Here is a 15,071-nt window from a genome sequence, read left to right as displayed (position 1 = left end):
TTACCCTGTTTTCCATTGTACGCGTTTCGAATTGACAACGTAACTTTCAGCAATGGGGAATACTTATTCGAGCGATTAAGAAATTGTCCGGGACGTTGACGCAGCTTATTTCGTTCGTTGCAGACTTCGAACTATCGGCCAGAAGGAAATATTTGTTATTCGTTTAATCCGCCAGATCAAATAGAGAAACTTCTACGTACGTGAAAGCCTCTTTTAGTTTTTCAATTTTAATTGCTCAACACGAATTTCCCTCTTTCCTTGGATCAAATAAAATTCCAAAATTCGCTACTCTTGATACAAACCACGCGTCAGTTTATATGGAGTAACGTTTCGTCCCAAATTGCAACATTCTCTCAGTTTTTATGTTATATTTAAATGTAACAACCCAGGCACAGCGAACGATAAGTTTATTACCTCTTAATAATTTCTGTCCAGCGATATCGTACCTACGACGAGTTCAAAAGAAAAAGAAGAAGAAAAGCGACGAATTATTGTATACGGTTCGGTCGCTCGTTATGGTCCGCGGACCAGTTGCCAGCGCCAAGGGGTTGAGAAGATTCGAAAAGATACAAGTATTTAGGAGCCACTCGGTCGAACAGAATCTTTAAAACTACTCAGGTTGTGCTCAGGACGTGTCGCAAGGGTGTTTTCTGCGTCTCTTCTGGGTCAGTTTCGTCGTCTATGTCGATATCATCCTCCTCCGTGGTCGCGCGCGAGAGCATGGACTCCTGACGTTCTCGTTCTATTTTTACTGCTCGTCCCCTCGCGGTGTGAATGACCTGCGACTAGATATCCCGCAGCTCCCTGCCGCGATCTCTAAATCGTCTGCGAAAATATTCACCGCGATGATTCGTCAGTCTTTTTCGCGAGAGATCGATCAGACGGCTCCACAGGAACAAGAGATGTATGATCGAGCGAAGGACCGAATTGCACCACGCAGTTTCTTTTCAGAAAGTTCGAAACAGTTCAAAGCGTCAGCAATTTCACCAGATATTGCCAAACAGAAACGCCACACAATCAGAGTTAATTGTTCTTCGAGTTTAGAGTTTAAATCCACCTAATCTCCACTAATCTCCATCGGGTCCACCTTAACGAGTTTTGGAGTTTAGATATTTCTCTTTCATCGCTTTGTTTCCACGTCCCGCGAGAGATGTTGGAGCGTTCGAATTCCCTTCATCATCCGTCTTTCTCTCTCTTACGTTTTCAAAGCGTTTATTTGCATAATGCAGCGAGTTGCCAAAGTCGAATCCACGACCCAAGTCTCTCTCAATTCGTTGGAGTAACTCTCGGTTTTCGGGGGGATACGGCGGCGGCGGCGGCGGCGGCGGCACCGAATCGAAAGTCGATTCGTGCTCCAGTTAACTTTCGTAATGCACGCGGCGATTTCGCTTCGTCAGCCGCCGCGGAGCCGCGGTGGCAGCAATCGCGCCGAGAGCTTCGCGCGCTGAATCTGTCGTAACACGGCGATCGATGGGCTCGATAAAAGTGTAGAAAGCGTTGCAGCACCGTTCCCAATCGGTCCCTTGCCTCCGACTTCCGAGGGTCTTCCCTTCACGATTGAATTTAAATCGATAGACCGATCTGGCGATCGTTTCTCTGAAGTGGGCGAAAAGCAACGTTTCGTTCCTCTAGCCTCGTTACGGAGAATTTCGTACGGCCTGTTCCCATTTCTCAGGGAGGAAAATTAAGTAAAAGTCGATCGACACGTCCACGACAGTGGTTCATCCACTGGTTCGAGCTTTGAACTCTATGAACTTAATAAATGCAATAAATAACTTACGATCTTTTAAATTTAGTTGGAAAGATTATGTTTCATGTTGGGTTAAATGTTCCTGTTGGTTCTGTTTCTGTTGGCAATGTTTCTTTAAATAAAATTCGTTCAACAGTGGCATCGCGTTGGGAACGATATAATTTATTTGTTATTCCTCAAGCTGATTTTAAATAGATTTCATATAGTTTGAAATACACTGGAAGCGATTACATTTAATAGATGTACGTACATAGTTCGAAATGAATTGAATGCGACCACTTAGTCGATCAATTAGTCTACGATAAGTGCAACTTAATTCACCTATTAAATCATGTTGAGCAATTGACATGTTGGAGCAATTTGCGTCATTTTAAACGTTCTTCGAGTCAATTCTTCGGCGGCTCTTGCTCGAGCTAGTCGTTTCATTTAAAATGAGAATTAACTTTTTGCAATAACACTTCCTAGAAAATAAATCGAGATCGTCATCCAAAGACGAGATCTCGGTTCTTCGTGGTTGTTCGTGGTATCATCACCATTTCCGTAATCTTCGACCACCCCGGATTGTTTTTCTATCCGATACCACCAGCCATTTCTCGTCCTTTCGCTCGAGTCGAACTTAGCCTCGCCGTTTCTTTGATCCCCGCAGACTGTAGAGATTTTTCCACGTTATTATTATTTCAAGCCTTGTATCAGGCCGTACCGTAACTGTTTTTGTTCTCTCGTTCGCTTCTACACGAGCCAGCAACTCGCGTCCTCCTCGTCGTCAAGCTGATCCACAAACCGTGATCATTTTCGTGCCATTACGTCGTTGATACACGTTTATCGAATCATCCAACCGCAATCGTGTCACGTTCCTCTGCGCCTTTGCAATTTCAACTTACTCCATTTTGTGTGTGTGTGTTTTTTTTCTTTTATCGCTTTGACATTCCACCGAAATTTTTAACCAATTTAACCATCAGTTTAACCTCTTGCACTTTGACAATTCTTCGTCCCAAAATTGCAATATTCTCTCTCAGTTTTTTTTAAGTATATTTGAATATAACTCAGGCAACAGCAAATATATAATAAATTTGTTACTTTTCAATAATTTTTATCGATGTAGTGTCGTAAGTGTGAAAGAAAGAAAGCGACGAATTCATTGTATACGATTCGGCCGCTCGTTATGGTCCGCAATCAGCGCAAGTGGTCAAGCGTACGGAAAGTACTTAATACTCTACATTAAATGCTCGTTTTGTTTGTTTGCTTTTGCAGTTTGTCGAGTAATTTTCATATCTCTGCTACCTCGAATTTATCGGTTCACGAAAGTTAATAACTCGCATTTCTCATTTATTTGTTCGGTCTTCTCTACCGGATGTTTGCTCATCGATATTGCCAATCGCGTCAAGCTACGGAAAGCCACGTTTCGAACGTTCTTTCAATTAAGCTCTGTATCTCATTCTCATAATGTCAAATATTTGTATTGGTTGAGCGATGAATTTCCATACGCACACCCGATCCCAATTAGACAGTAAATAAATGCTACAACAGCCGCTATACTTTTCTACTATATCGCTGACACGTCCAAATGATCACCGAATTTTTTCTCAATTCCCCTCTGAGTTACTCGAATCTCCAGCAGTCAGCATAATCAGCAATCGTGCTCATCGATCCAAGTTCGTCAACTTTCTTCATTAGGCAACCTAAATCCACTCACGCGCTGTGTCAATTTCTCAATGAAAATCTCGTCCCACTCACCAGACTCGACAAACGTCGCCAGTTCTCGAAAAACGATCTTTCTCATCCTTCATTCATCTATCTGTGATTCCGCGAAACATCCGCAACGCGAAATTTGATGTTTTTCTCCCCCTCCTCGTCACTTAGAACGGCGAAGCCCCATACGCCAGAGCCATTATCACTCGTTGCCTTTCATTTCCACGTCGTTATCTCGAGGCACGTGTTCCATTACACACCGACAGCCAGCCAGTCAACCAGCCAAGCTGACTCGCGTCTCGCTTATCGAAATAAGTTCGCAAGCTCTCTTTTTTCACCTTCCTCTTTCTCCCGTTGAAGAAATTCTCTCTCTTTCTTCACGTCTTCTTCGAAAGCTTTCGTTTTTTCTTCTTCTGGCCTTCTTCTACGCTTTCTTCGCCATATCCTTTGCCTTGCCCTTTTCCTTTTTCTGTCTTTCCTTTTTTTTTTTTTTTTTTTTTTTTTTTTTTTTTTTTGTCTTCTTCGTTTACTTTCGTTCACTTCGTACTCCGTGTTTCTATTTTTACTTTACGTCGTCGTCATCTCCTCTCTTGCTTCTTTTTCTCCGTTTCGCGTTTCTTGTTCTATCGTTTGTTCTTCTTCTGTTCTTAATACACGGTACTACATCCGTTGTATGATAAGATTATGCTTGTTTTAATTAATATTTTTTGTTTATCAATGTTTAATTAATATTTAATCTGAATTTAACTTAATATTTAATTTAACTTAATATTTAATTAATATTTCATCCTTTCGGTCAGTTCAGTTTCTAATTTTTGACTTTAAATAATGTGGTCTTGCGTTCCCTTCATTTTAGATGTATAGATTTTAGAATGATCTGAAAATTGTTTGATTTCAGAATGTTCAGGAAAATACAACAGGATAACACAATATAACAGAATAACACTGAAAGCTTATGTTAGATGTAACAAGTTGGGTTATATCATCCGCATACTGTTCATGATAACTATGCCACATTATGTATCACCGTACCATTTGCGATTCCATTTGAACACTGAATTATTTTAAGTGACGCTGCTTTTCAGTGTTTCAACTAAATTGTCCAATCCAATATACTTCTCACAGAACCGAACGAAACAAGGTGTGAAACTTCAATTTAACGTTCTTATCCCCTCCAGTAAAATGCTTCACACTTTTCCAAAGAAGAAGAAAAAAAAAAAAGAAAGAAAAAAATACGTGTAGATCCGTTAGATCTTAAAACGAGTCCCTGTTCGCCAAACAAACTGCCGAGTTCGCTTGTTCGAACGAACCGAAAGGTCGCAATTAACGAGTAGAATCGATGAAGTGCTATTATACGAGGTCCACTTACCGCTTGTTGCCCGATGGATTCCAGCAAAATGGAATTCTACCATTCTCTCATTCTCTCTTCGCTTCCTCCTCTTCTTCTTCCTCGTCCTTCGCTCTTCTGGGTAAACAACCTCTCTCAAACAGCGTTTCCTCGGGGATTTCCATTTTCTTGCAGCGAGAGAAGATCAGTTTGCCCGGCGCGCATGCTCGAGCACCGTGTCCAGGACTCTACCGGAAGCCCTCTCTCGACTTGGTCTGCTTGCTGCTCGAAGAAGCCGCGCACGCCGCTCCCGTAAACGGGCACGGGTGATTCAAGGCCGATCGTCGACGACCGCCGGGTTGAACGACTCCTGGGGGCGTCGACCGGGCCTCTATCTTCGTCCTTCTCGCTCCTCGCACGTTCCAGCGTGCTGTTTTCTTCAACGCGGAAACGGCCAAGACGATGAACTTTGTGCCTCTTGTGTTTCTTACGCCTCTTCCTGTCGAGGGAATCTTCCTCATTCGAATCGCTCTGCTGCAGTTTCCCCTGATTTCTCGGACGAGAACGACTGGAAAATTTGATGGTTACCTTAGCATCGTCGAGGGAGTGGTGTGGCGGATTTTTATGCGAAAAATATGTTTAGGGGATGTAACCGACGTACGAATCTCTTCTGCGATAATCAGTCGAACATTTTGGCAGTGACAGATTGACCTTTGTCGAGGCGGGTGATTTAAAGTACATTTAAAAGATATCAGGCGTGTAGAAAAATATTTTTATATCAACTCGTCAACGTTTCAGAGACTATGTGTCAAGGAACCCAGATAGAAAATTGTTCCACGTACCAAATCTTGTAAAACGCGCTGTACTCTGGAATACTTCGTATATTTTTCTTCATATTACGTGCATTCCGTGCAATTTCGTGTCTTTCAGTTTCCAAGTAAGCGCATGGAAGTCCGCGGTAACGAGAAACAATGGTGTCTTAATGGTTTGACGAGTAGAAACGACAGACGATTGACTTAGCTTTAAAGAAAATCGACATAGGTCGATTTGAAGTCGAGAAAAAACGATTTTGGAGATTTTTAAAGTTCAAGAGAGTAAAATTTTGATACAGTTAAGTACAAAGAAAGATAGAAAATGGAAATGACCAAAAAGAAAAATATTCAAGGGATCTCGAAAGTTTTTTTAAAATACGAGTGCAAAACAGAATGGCGCGGAAGACTAACAGATTGTCGAAGTCGGATGAAAGTGAAAAATGAAAATGAAGCACGAGTATTCAACGAAGGAGCAGGCGGGTATTTAACTAAAGAGAATCAAACCCGACGGCGTGAAAATAAAAGTTCGCAAGTCCTTAAACTTCGGGGTGTTTAAGGGACCCTAATTATCTCGCAGAAGACTGTCTTCCAAACTCCGCTTCCGCTGAACGATCTCCCGTAATACCGTTCCGTCTTCCCCGAATCTCGCAGCCCATTTAAATATCCAATATTCTCGATTGAAAGTCTGAACCTCTGCTCGATTTCAATCTCCTCCCATTCGCTCCGGGAAGATCGATTTAAACGTTCCTCCTCTCGAAAGGAACGACAAAATCCCCCTCGGTCCTCGTCATCGGTGATCGATTCTTGCGCTTGGCAACTGATTGCGGACCATAACGAGCGACCGAGCCGTATACGATAATTCGCCGCTTTCTTTCCTTTTCGAGCTCGTCGGTATGACTTGTTTTGCCGTGGACTAAAGTATAAAAATTGATTCAAAGAAATTAGAATACAAAGAACAGGAAAAAAGATTTATAATACGACAATGGGCACGAACTTTTATTCATATGTTTTACAAAAACCGCTCGAACTTCTGAAAAAAATGTAACATTGTAAATCCGACAAAGTTGCTCTGCAAAAATTACAAATTGGTCATTTTAACTGCTTCGGTAGTTTTAGTATTAAATATACTTAAAACTGAGAAAGTACTTGCAATTTTGGGACAAAAAATTGTCGACGTGCGTCATTCCAGCGCAAGAGATTTTAAAAACAAGGAGACGTCGGATGAAGTGGTCGCGGATCTCTTTCGTTTCCGTTCGTTTCGACTCGATTCGATTCGAGGTCCGCATCCGGGCTCTCGATAACACAGTCGACTGATGAATCTGGCGAAACTCGGTGCGGTGTGCCTTTCCATCTAAAGTGCCTCTGCGTGAATGTTATTTCATCTCGAAATAGAACTGGAAGTTCCTCTCGTCCCGGTTGATGAATTATTTCGACGTCGCGGTGTAAGAACAAACTCGATTTACCGGATCTCTCCTCCTCTTTCAGTCCGCGCGTCTTCTCCTCGAATTTCAGGAAAAATCGAATCTTTCTATCCTCGATCGGACCGTCTGTATTCTAATTGCGAGTCCTCCGACTCTTCAGGGAGATTCTCAGCTGATAGAGAGATGTAAACGATCGGAAGGCGTGTTTCTGTTCTACCGACCGATCGGTCACCGATCTTTTGAACCTGTCCGCGAAGCGTGTACGATTCAAGGACGATTATGAACGATCGTGACGAATCGAACGACTCGAAGAAAGGCCATCGACCGGTACATCTTTTCTGTTTCATTTAACAATATACCGTTTAATTTAACAATATACCAATTTCGCTTTGTCACTTTATTCGCGTTTTATCATCAAATTAAAGACACCTCTTCTCAAAACGATTTTTCACGATTCTCTGTGATTGATTTCCATCAAAATTCAACGTAGATTCGAAAATAAGAAAGATACTTCCTATTTCCTTTTATTGCATTTTTAGCACAACTTGACGTAGAATGGCATTTCTATAGAAACGTTCTTTCTTCGTTCAATTGTTTGTTAAATATGCTTCTCGACAAATGTCCCTCTTCGAACGATTGCAAATCGTTGGAATATCAATCCTAAAATATAAAGAAAAAGAAACTTTTCAATTTATATTTCAAACCATTGTGTCCATTATTTTTGTGCATTTTAGAAGGCCATTGTTTTCAACGACATTTTTAATAATAATCCCGTAAAAAAACGTATTTGAAATATTCGAGATGGAATTGGCAATGGAAAATTGTAACAATTGAACAAAATCTTTCAACGAAAAGTCGAGGACACCTCGGCACTTTCTCAATTTGATAAGTTTGTAGTTGCAGACAAGCTCAACGAACTGCTGGGCTAACAAAAGTATGATCTTCGCAAGGTTCTGGCTCAATGACGAAACTTGGAGGCCAAGTATGTCAAAGTAGAATTCTGCCAGAAAGACAAAATCTCACAATCTGTCGATGCCTTGTGTAGCATTTTCAAAGAACTATCGATACAGTCGATAACACGTCGACAATATCGATACGTTAATGACCGTTTTCCAACGATGTCAAGCTATCGACACCGAATTCAGTACCGTCATCGACGTTCATCGACAAACGTTGTCGTTAATAATACGCCTAATTCATCATTGGCGCAAATCTGACGTAACGAGTGGCGGAGGGTCAGTGTGCGGGGTCGCATGACCTCCTCCCGATTAACGAAAGGAACACACATGAACTCTCGTATTCGAGAGGATCAATCGAACGTGCAGGCAGGTTTTGGATCACGGCCAACGCGTACCATTACGTTGGAGGATACGGAATTAGATTCGAAAAATAATGCTGCCCGATCTGCGAGCGGTCACGTCTCGAGATACACACACGTGAAAGCTCTCTCGCCTCTCTGCGTCAATCAAACTTCCCGCGTTTCGATAGCAGTCGTGTCAAGTAGCTTCAACAAATGTCTCCCCGAGCTCTGTTGGCACAAAGATTTATATAAAACTATTCGTGAGAAAAAGAGAGAAATGGAATAAAATTTGAACGTAGTATATCGCGAATGGCTCGAAAATATGTGACATATGTATTATTATATGTTTGGAATTTGATATTTCAAATTTTCTTTTTTTTTTTTTATTGTCTTGTAATTTTACTAGAAATGAGAAAAAGAGAGAAATGGAAATTAAAATTTGAACGTAGTATATCGCGAATGGCTCGAAAATATGTGATATATGTATTATTATATGTCTGGAATTTGATATTTCAAATTTTCTTTTTTTTTTGTTTGTCTTGTAATTTTACTAGAAATGAGAAAAAGAGAAGAATGGAATAAAATTTGAACGTAGTATATCGCGAATGGCTCGAAAATATGTGATATATGCATTATTATATGTCTGGAATTTGATATTTCAAATTTTCTTTTTTTTTGTTTGTCTTGTAATTTTACTAGAAATGAGAAAAAGAGAGAAATGGAATAAAATTTGAACATAGTATATCGCGAATGGCTCAAAAATATGTGATATATGTATTATTATATGTCTGGAATTTGATATTTCAAGTTTTCTTTTTTTTTTTTATTGTCTTGTAATTTTACTAGAAATGAGAGAGAAAAAGAGAGAAATGGAATAAAATTTGAACATAGTATATCGCGAATGGCTCAAAAATATGTGATATATGTATTATTATATGTCTGGAATTTGATATTTCAAGTTTTCTTTTTTTTTTTCTTGTTTGTCTTGTAATTTTACTAGAAATGAGAAAAAGAGAGAAATGGAAATTAAAATTTGAACGTAGTATATCGCGAATGGCTCGAAAATATGTGATGTATGTATTATTATATGTTTGGAATTTGATATTTCAAATTTTCTTTTTTTTTTTCTTGTTTGTCTTGTAATTTTACTAGAAATGAGAAAAAGAGAAGAATGGAATAAAATTTGAACGTAGTATATCGCGAATGGCTCGAAAATATGTGATATATGCATTATTATATGTCTGGAATTTGATATTTCAAGTTTTCTTTTTTTTTGTTTGTCTTGTAATTTTACTAGAAATGAGAAAAAGAGAGAAATGGAATAAAATTTGAACGTAGTATATCGCGAATGGCTCGAAAATATATGATATATGTATTATTATATGTCTGGAATTTGATATTTCAAATTTTCTTTTTTTTTTTTTTGTTGTCTTGTAATTTTACTGAAACAGTGGAATAACAGCAGAATGACATGAACTTTGTTGGGTATCGACACAGAGTAATAATTCTCTACGCTGCTAAACAACAGCAAGTCAAGGAAAATTTCTATCTGTTCTGTTCTCTTCTTCGGTAATTAGCATGGATCATTACATTGCACGAAATATGTACGTCGGTTAATTAATTAAAAGCTATTCTCGATCTCTGGCGTATCAACGAGTTATCATCAACTTGGCGGTGTAAAGTTTCACTTCGCTTGGTCGCTTCTTCTTTAAAGTATCGTCTCGTTGCACAGTATGCACTTTGACTCGTTGCAAATGAAACCGGAAGATCAAACTGCTAGGGTCTTTCGCATAGTGGAACGGGCAAAGTTTTATTGAAAATGTTGCTTTAATAGAGAAGCGAGTCGAAGCGACTTCTTTGAACGATCTTTTACTATGCTTTTATTATTATTTTTTTTTTTTTTTTTTTTTTCACCGTCGAGAGATTGATCTAGTGCCATTTTATATTCTCTGGAACAAGTCCTGGAATAAAACTGAAAGTTGCAATTGATTGATTAAAATTCAATGATTAAAGCGTTGAATTAAGATTGAGAGGTGGCAGCGTGGCAGATAATTTGTTTTCACGATTGCAAATGATTCTCTCGAAGACGTGTCTTCGATATCTGAAGGTTGCATCGATTATCAGGTTCAAGTACGACATCATGCCACAAAGCGTGACTTCGTCTATGAACTACTGTGCGACGTATCTCGTAACTCATGGGGGCAAACGCATTGATTATTCAAATTAATCATGGATTTTACATTTTCAGTTTCCTTCCTTTCGTTCTTTGATCAATTAGTCTCGTTTTCAAGCCAATCGAGCCAATTTTTTATCTGTTTTCGAATTATCATTGCCTTCGAATTCTCCTAATCGTTTTCAACGTCTAAATAAATTAGATTTCCAAATGCTTTTATCAACTGAGAGGCGATCGAGCAACAGAACTATTCCCGTTCGAACGAATTTTTTCGCTCGTCTAGGCGAGCCGAGCACAGCTGAAAACAGGTCGCGCGGTGCGCACCGGGTTCGATGATCCTCACTTCGGTATGACCTTCGTTATCCCACAGGTTCAACGCACGCTTGTTGTACGTATAATCTCGTAACCAGTTACGTCTTACTCGAAGCTTGGAAAATGCCTCTTCCTACTCTGCGCCTTCCTCGTGATACTCAACCTTTTACGAGACTCTGTCGCGCGTCGATGCTCTTCCGACTTCGTGGCTGACCATTCTCTTCTACAAATGAAATTCTTCTTGAGAGAAACTCTGCATTTATTCCCCCCCTCTCTCTCTCTCTCTCTCTCTCTTTTTTTTCTACGATTATGCTAAGTATTTTGTTTTTAACGCGTTCACGTAGAATTTTTTGTACAACTGAGTATGGATGAAACATTTGTCGACGTTTGAAACTCGTACAATCTGCTGAATAAACGTCAGATTCTAAAACGCCAAACGTTTCTCTTTTGACAATTCTGAGTTCCTTCTTCACTCTTTTGCACTTTTGGATATTGTGAAAATTCAAGCTCCTTCAGAGAAAGTGTGTTTCATGCCATGGATTTCGCCATGGAGCCTTTGAAGATTGAAATTTCCTCTTTTCTTTTTTTACCATTTTATCGAACAGCAACGCGAATATTAAGACCTTTTGGAAATCTGTTGTATAATTATGTCGTCTGATATTCAGAGATCTGTGATGAAAAATCGTACAAGTTTTTAAGGGGCTTCAGTCTTCAAGATCACAGCGGATTTAGTTGTGGAAATAGTTTGGAGACGTTCGAAGTTACAAAATTTTCGAGAAAGAAATATAATCTCCTGAGATGAGACGTAAAAGCAAACTCAGACAGAGATTTCGAATGAAACGCTTCGAAACAAAACGAATCGTGCATCGTCGTGTAATTTTCTTTTACCAAGTCGTAACAATATCAGTAATTTTCCATCGATTATCGAGTCATGCTCTTCGCTTTTGCTCGTCTCGTTGATAATAATAGTAATGATCGTTTCATACGGTTGTGTTTGTATAGTTGCATAGTCGTTTGTTTATGCAAATTCATATTTCCGAGAATGTTTTTAAAACTTTAAGAGTTTTTAGGTAGAAAATTATTTTATCTACCGTGTTATAAATAGAAAGCAGTGTACCTCGGATGAGTGAATTTTGCACTTTGAATATTTTTTCCTACAAACAAGATTATTTATGACCACGTTGGGTCGTGTGATAATTGTTTTTCGATCACGTCAGTTAATGTCGGTTATAGTAAAGACCATTTGATCTGTGTAGAAAAATATTCTGTATTGAAATAATTCTTTCTGCTTATAGTTTTACTTTTACTTTGCTGCTTTACTTCTACTTTACTTTCTATATTGAAATAATTCTTTCTGCTTATAGTTTTTTTTTTTTTTTCTTTTTAATCGCAAGAATAGTTTATAACGGAGAATCTTCTCGCAATAGAAAAGCATTAATATTGGTAAACAAATGGGAAATGTATTTTTCAAATAATTTTCTAAATTGAAGAAAATTTCTATCAGTTGCTTATATACATATGATGATAATTATAATACAAATTTTATAATACTAACACAGTTACTCTAGTATTATGAAATACTTATAATACTAAAAATACTATACAATAGCATAAAACAGTATAATATACTAGTAATAGTATATTATATATTTTAAATAGTATTATACTATGAAATAGTATAATATACTATACTTACAATACTACGAAATACTATTATAAAATAAAACTTATCGTAATACATTGTAAACTGTATACTGTAAATATAAAATTATTATATATTACAAATTATTAAAACTCCTGTGTTGCGGTGTATTTTTAGAAAACGCAATTAGCAACGTAGATTTCTATGAAAAGAATTAATTTCCATATTTCGCGGAAATCGTGCATTGTTCGTCGCGGTGGAGAACAAGCGATCGAAGAGAGACGAACAGAGAGAGAGGAGACTTTCACTTCGTCCAGGATCGTTCCGCTGACATTTCTCACGCTTCCTTTTGTGCATCGATCCCTCGATTCCTTAAACGATGGTTTTCTCTTTCACGAGTCTGTTATTTCACGATTTTTTTCCTTTCAATAAAATATCTAAACGAATCGACGAACAGACGAAGCTCCTGGCAGTCACTTGTTCAAATTGATAGTCACTTGTTTAAATTGATTATTCAGTCTCTTAACTCCAACTGATCATCAGCTCTCTTAGTTTCTCCTCGAACATCAGACAAAAGCTATTGAATATGTTTTATCTACTTCTTTGTCTGATGTATAATTTTCAAAAGTTGTATAATTCTGCTTCTCCCGATTATTATACACGTGATCGATTGAATTTGAAACCAAATTTTGATCAACACTGAATTCTTGCCATTTCATTTCAACCAGTTGTATAAACGAAAAGGAAGAATCGATAGACTCCTGTATTTGCATTAAGCTCCAATGACGAAATACTTCCTTCTATCCGATCAGCTGTCCAATGAATTCACTTCAGCGTAGTATAATTATCCGAGAGATAACTGTAATAAGGTACCAGTGAATCGAAACATCCTTGAACATCTCTCGATTTAAAAGTAAAGCGACGTCATTTTTCCAAATAAAAAAATAAAAAACGAACTCGCGTGAGGGAACCTCGAACGTTGACCTGTGACTTGCGTTATCTGTTTGCGTAACGTCGTGTTTTCGTAATAAAAAAAATTCATGGAACACGCCGCGCTAGTTTCAGGGACTAGTTTCAAGGCCCCCTCCCCCCCCCCCCCTTAAGGGCAGAAAGTCTCTCGTTCTGGCAGCCGTAACACACGATAAGGGCCCGCGTCAAGCAGAAGGCGAACTATAATAGAGAAATAGATTTGGCTCGGGCTTCGTTCGCCAAGGTCGTGCACACGCGTGACGTCAGGGATCGTTGACTCGTGGAGGTTTGACCTCGGGTGTCGTCTTCTTCTTCTCCTCTTCCTCTTCCTCTTGCCTTCTTCTTCTTCTTCTTCTTCTTCTTCTTCTTCTTCTTCTTCTTCTTCTTCTTCTTCTTCTTCTTCTTCTTCTTCTTCTTNTTTTTTTTTTTTTTTTTTTTTTTTTTTGAACGATTGACTTCAGATTCTTCAGGGAAGAAGCGTCAGATTATCAGATTATTCTGAAAACTCTGTACTGTCGCAGTTCTTTGAGAATAATTGTGAATAATTTGATCTTGACGAGTAATTTAGACTCATTGGTAGTTTCGATCAAGGATGGAAATCAGTTTTTTTTTTTTTTTTTTTTTTTTTTTTAGAATTTTGCATCGAGGTCATTCTTGTATTTCAACAGAGTTTTTCCATTTAAGAATTGTTCAGGGTCGAATTTTCAATTTTCGAATTTCTTTTATCAAGATGTTCTTTTAATTGAAAAGAATATGCTGTACGCAATAGATATTGTAACATATTATAAAATAATACATAGAGCATTTCATTTTTCTTCGCTATATTTTACGAAAAATAAGAAAAGAATGTTACATAAACATAATAATTGCTTCAACACGAACCAGCAGCTTCTTGATTACAAAATTGTAACAAAAGTACAGAATTATGAACGACTGGCTTCTTCAAAACAAATCCTATTCTACTGTGTCTTTTAATAATGTACAGCGTATTTCGTAAACGTGTACAGTTGGTTGATGATCTTCAATTTCTTGCAAATCATCGATGACCATGAATGATCACTTAACGATTTCGAAGTTATCTCGACGCAGTGAAAATCTTAAAAGGACAAAAACAATAATTTCGAACTAATAACAATCTCGAAGAAACTATAATATCAAAAACTATAATACGTCGGTAGTTTCTAGCGAATTTCATCAAAAGTCGGAGCTTTTGTTTGCCAGTTGCTAATTCGAATCGATCACACGAGCGGAAGTGGATGCACACCTTTGTCACGTTCCACAACAGAAAGGAAGTACTCGATCGTCGAGTACGTTACCGATCGTCACTTTTCTTCCATCGTGCGCGTTATGCGATTGATACACGTTGCTGTTTTCAATCTTGTTTTCATAGAGGATTACGTAACCTCTAGAAAAAAATAGGAATTCTTTTTAATGATGAAGAATGAATTACGTATCGTTCAACGAGTTTTTTTTTTTTTTTTTTAGAAATAAAATTCTCTAGATCGGTTCATACTCTATACACCGTGAATAAAGATTTTTACATTATGATTTATTATATTCTATATCACATTATATTTTATTATATTCTATTTTACCCTCTAAGATCTAGAGATTGTTTTCCATTCTAAATAAAGATTTTTACATTATATTTTATTATATTCTATATTACATTATAT

At 38.0% G+C, this 15,071-nt stretch overlaps 1 protein-coding gene across 6 annotated transcripts in view; it reads left to right on the top strand.

Moving 5' to 3' along the window:
* The window catches only part of LOC122527879 (protein roadkill), a 78,356-nt gene that overhangs the window by 53,917 nt on the left and 9,368 nt on the right, over window positions 1-15,071 (top strand). The window lies entirely within an intron of this gene.

The sequence above is a fragment of the Frieseomelitta varia genome, unplaced genomic scaffold (assembly GCF_011392965.1).
Source record: "Frieseomelitta varia isolate USP_RPSP 00005682 unplaced genomic scaffold, Fvar_1.2 scaffold_236, whole genome shotgun sequence".
In the NCBI taxonomy this organism is placed as follows: Eukaryota; Metazoa; Arthropoda; class Insecta; order Hymenoptera; family Apidae; genus Frieseomelitta; species Frieseomelitta varia.
The sequence above is the reverse complement of the archived record's forward strand: the minus strand, read 5'-3'. Positions and strand labels throughout refer to the sequence as shown.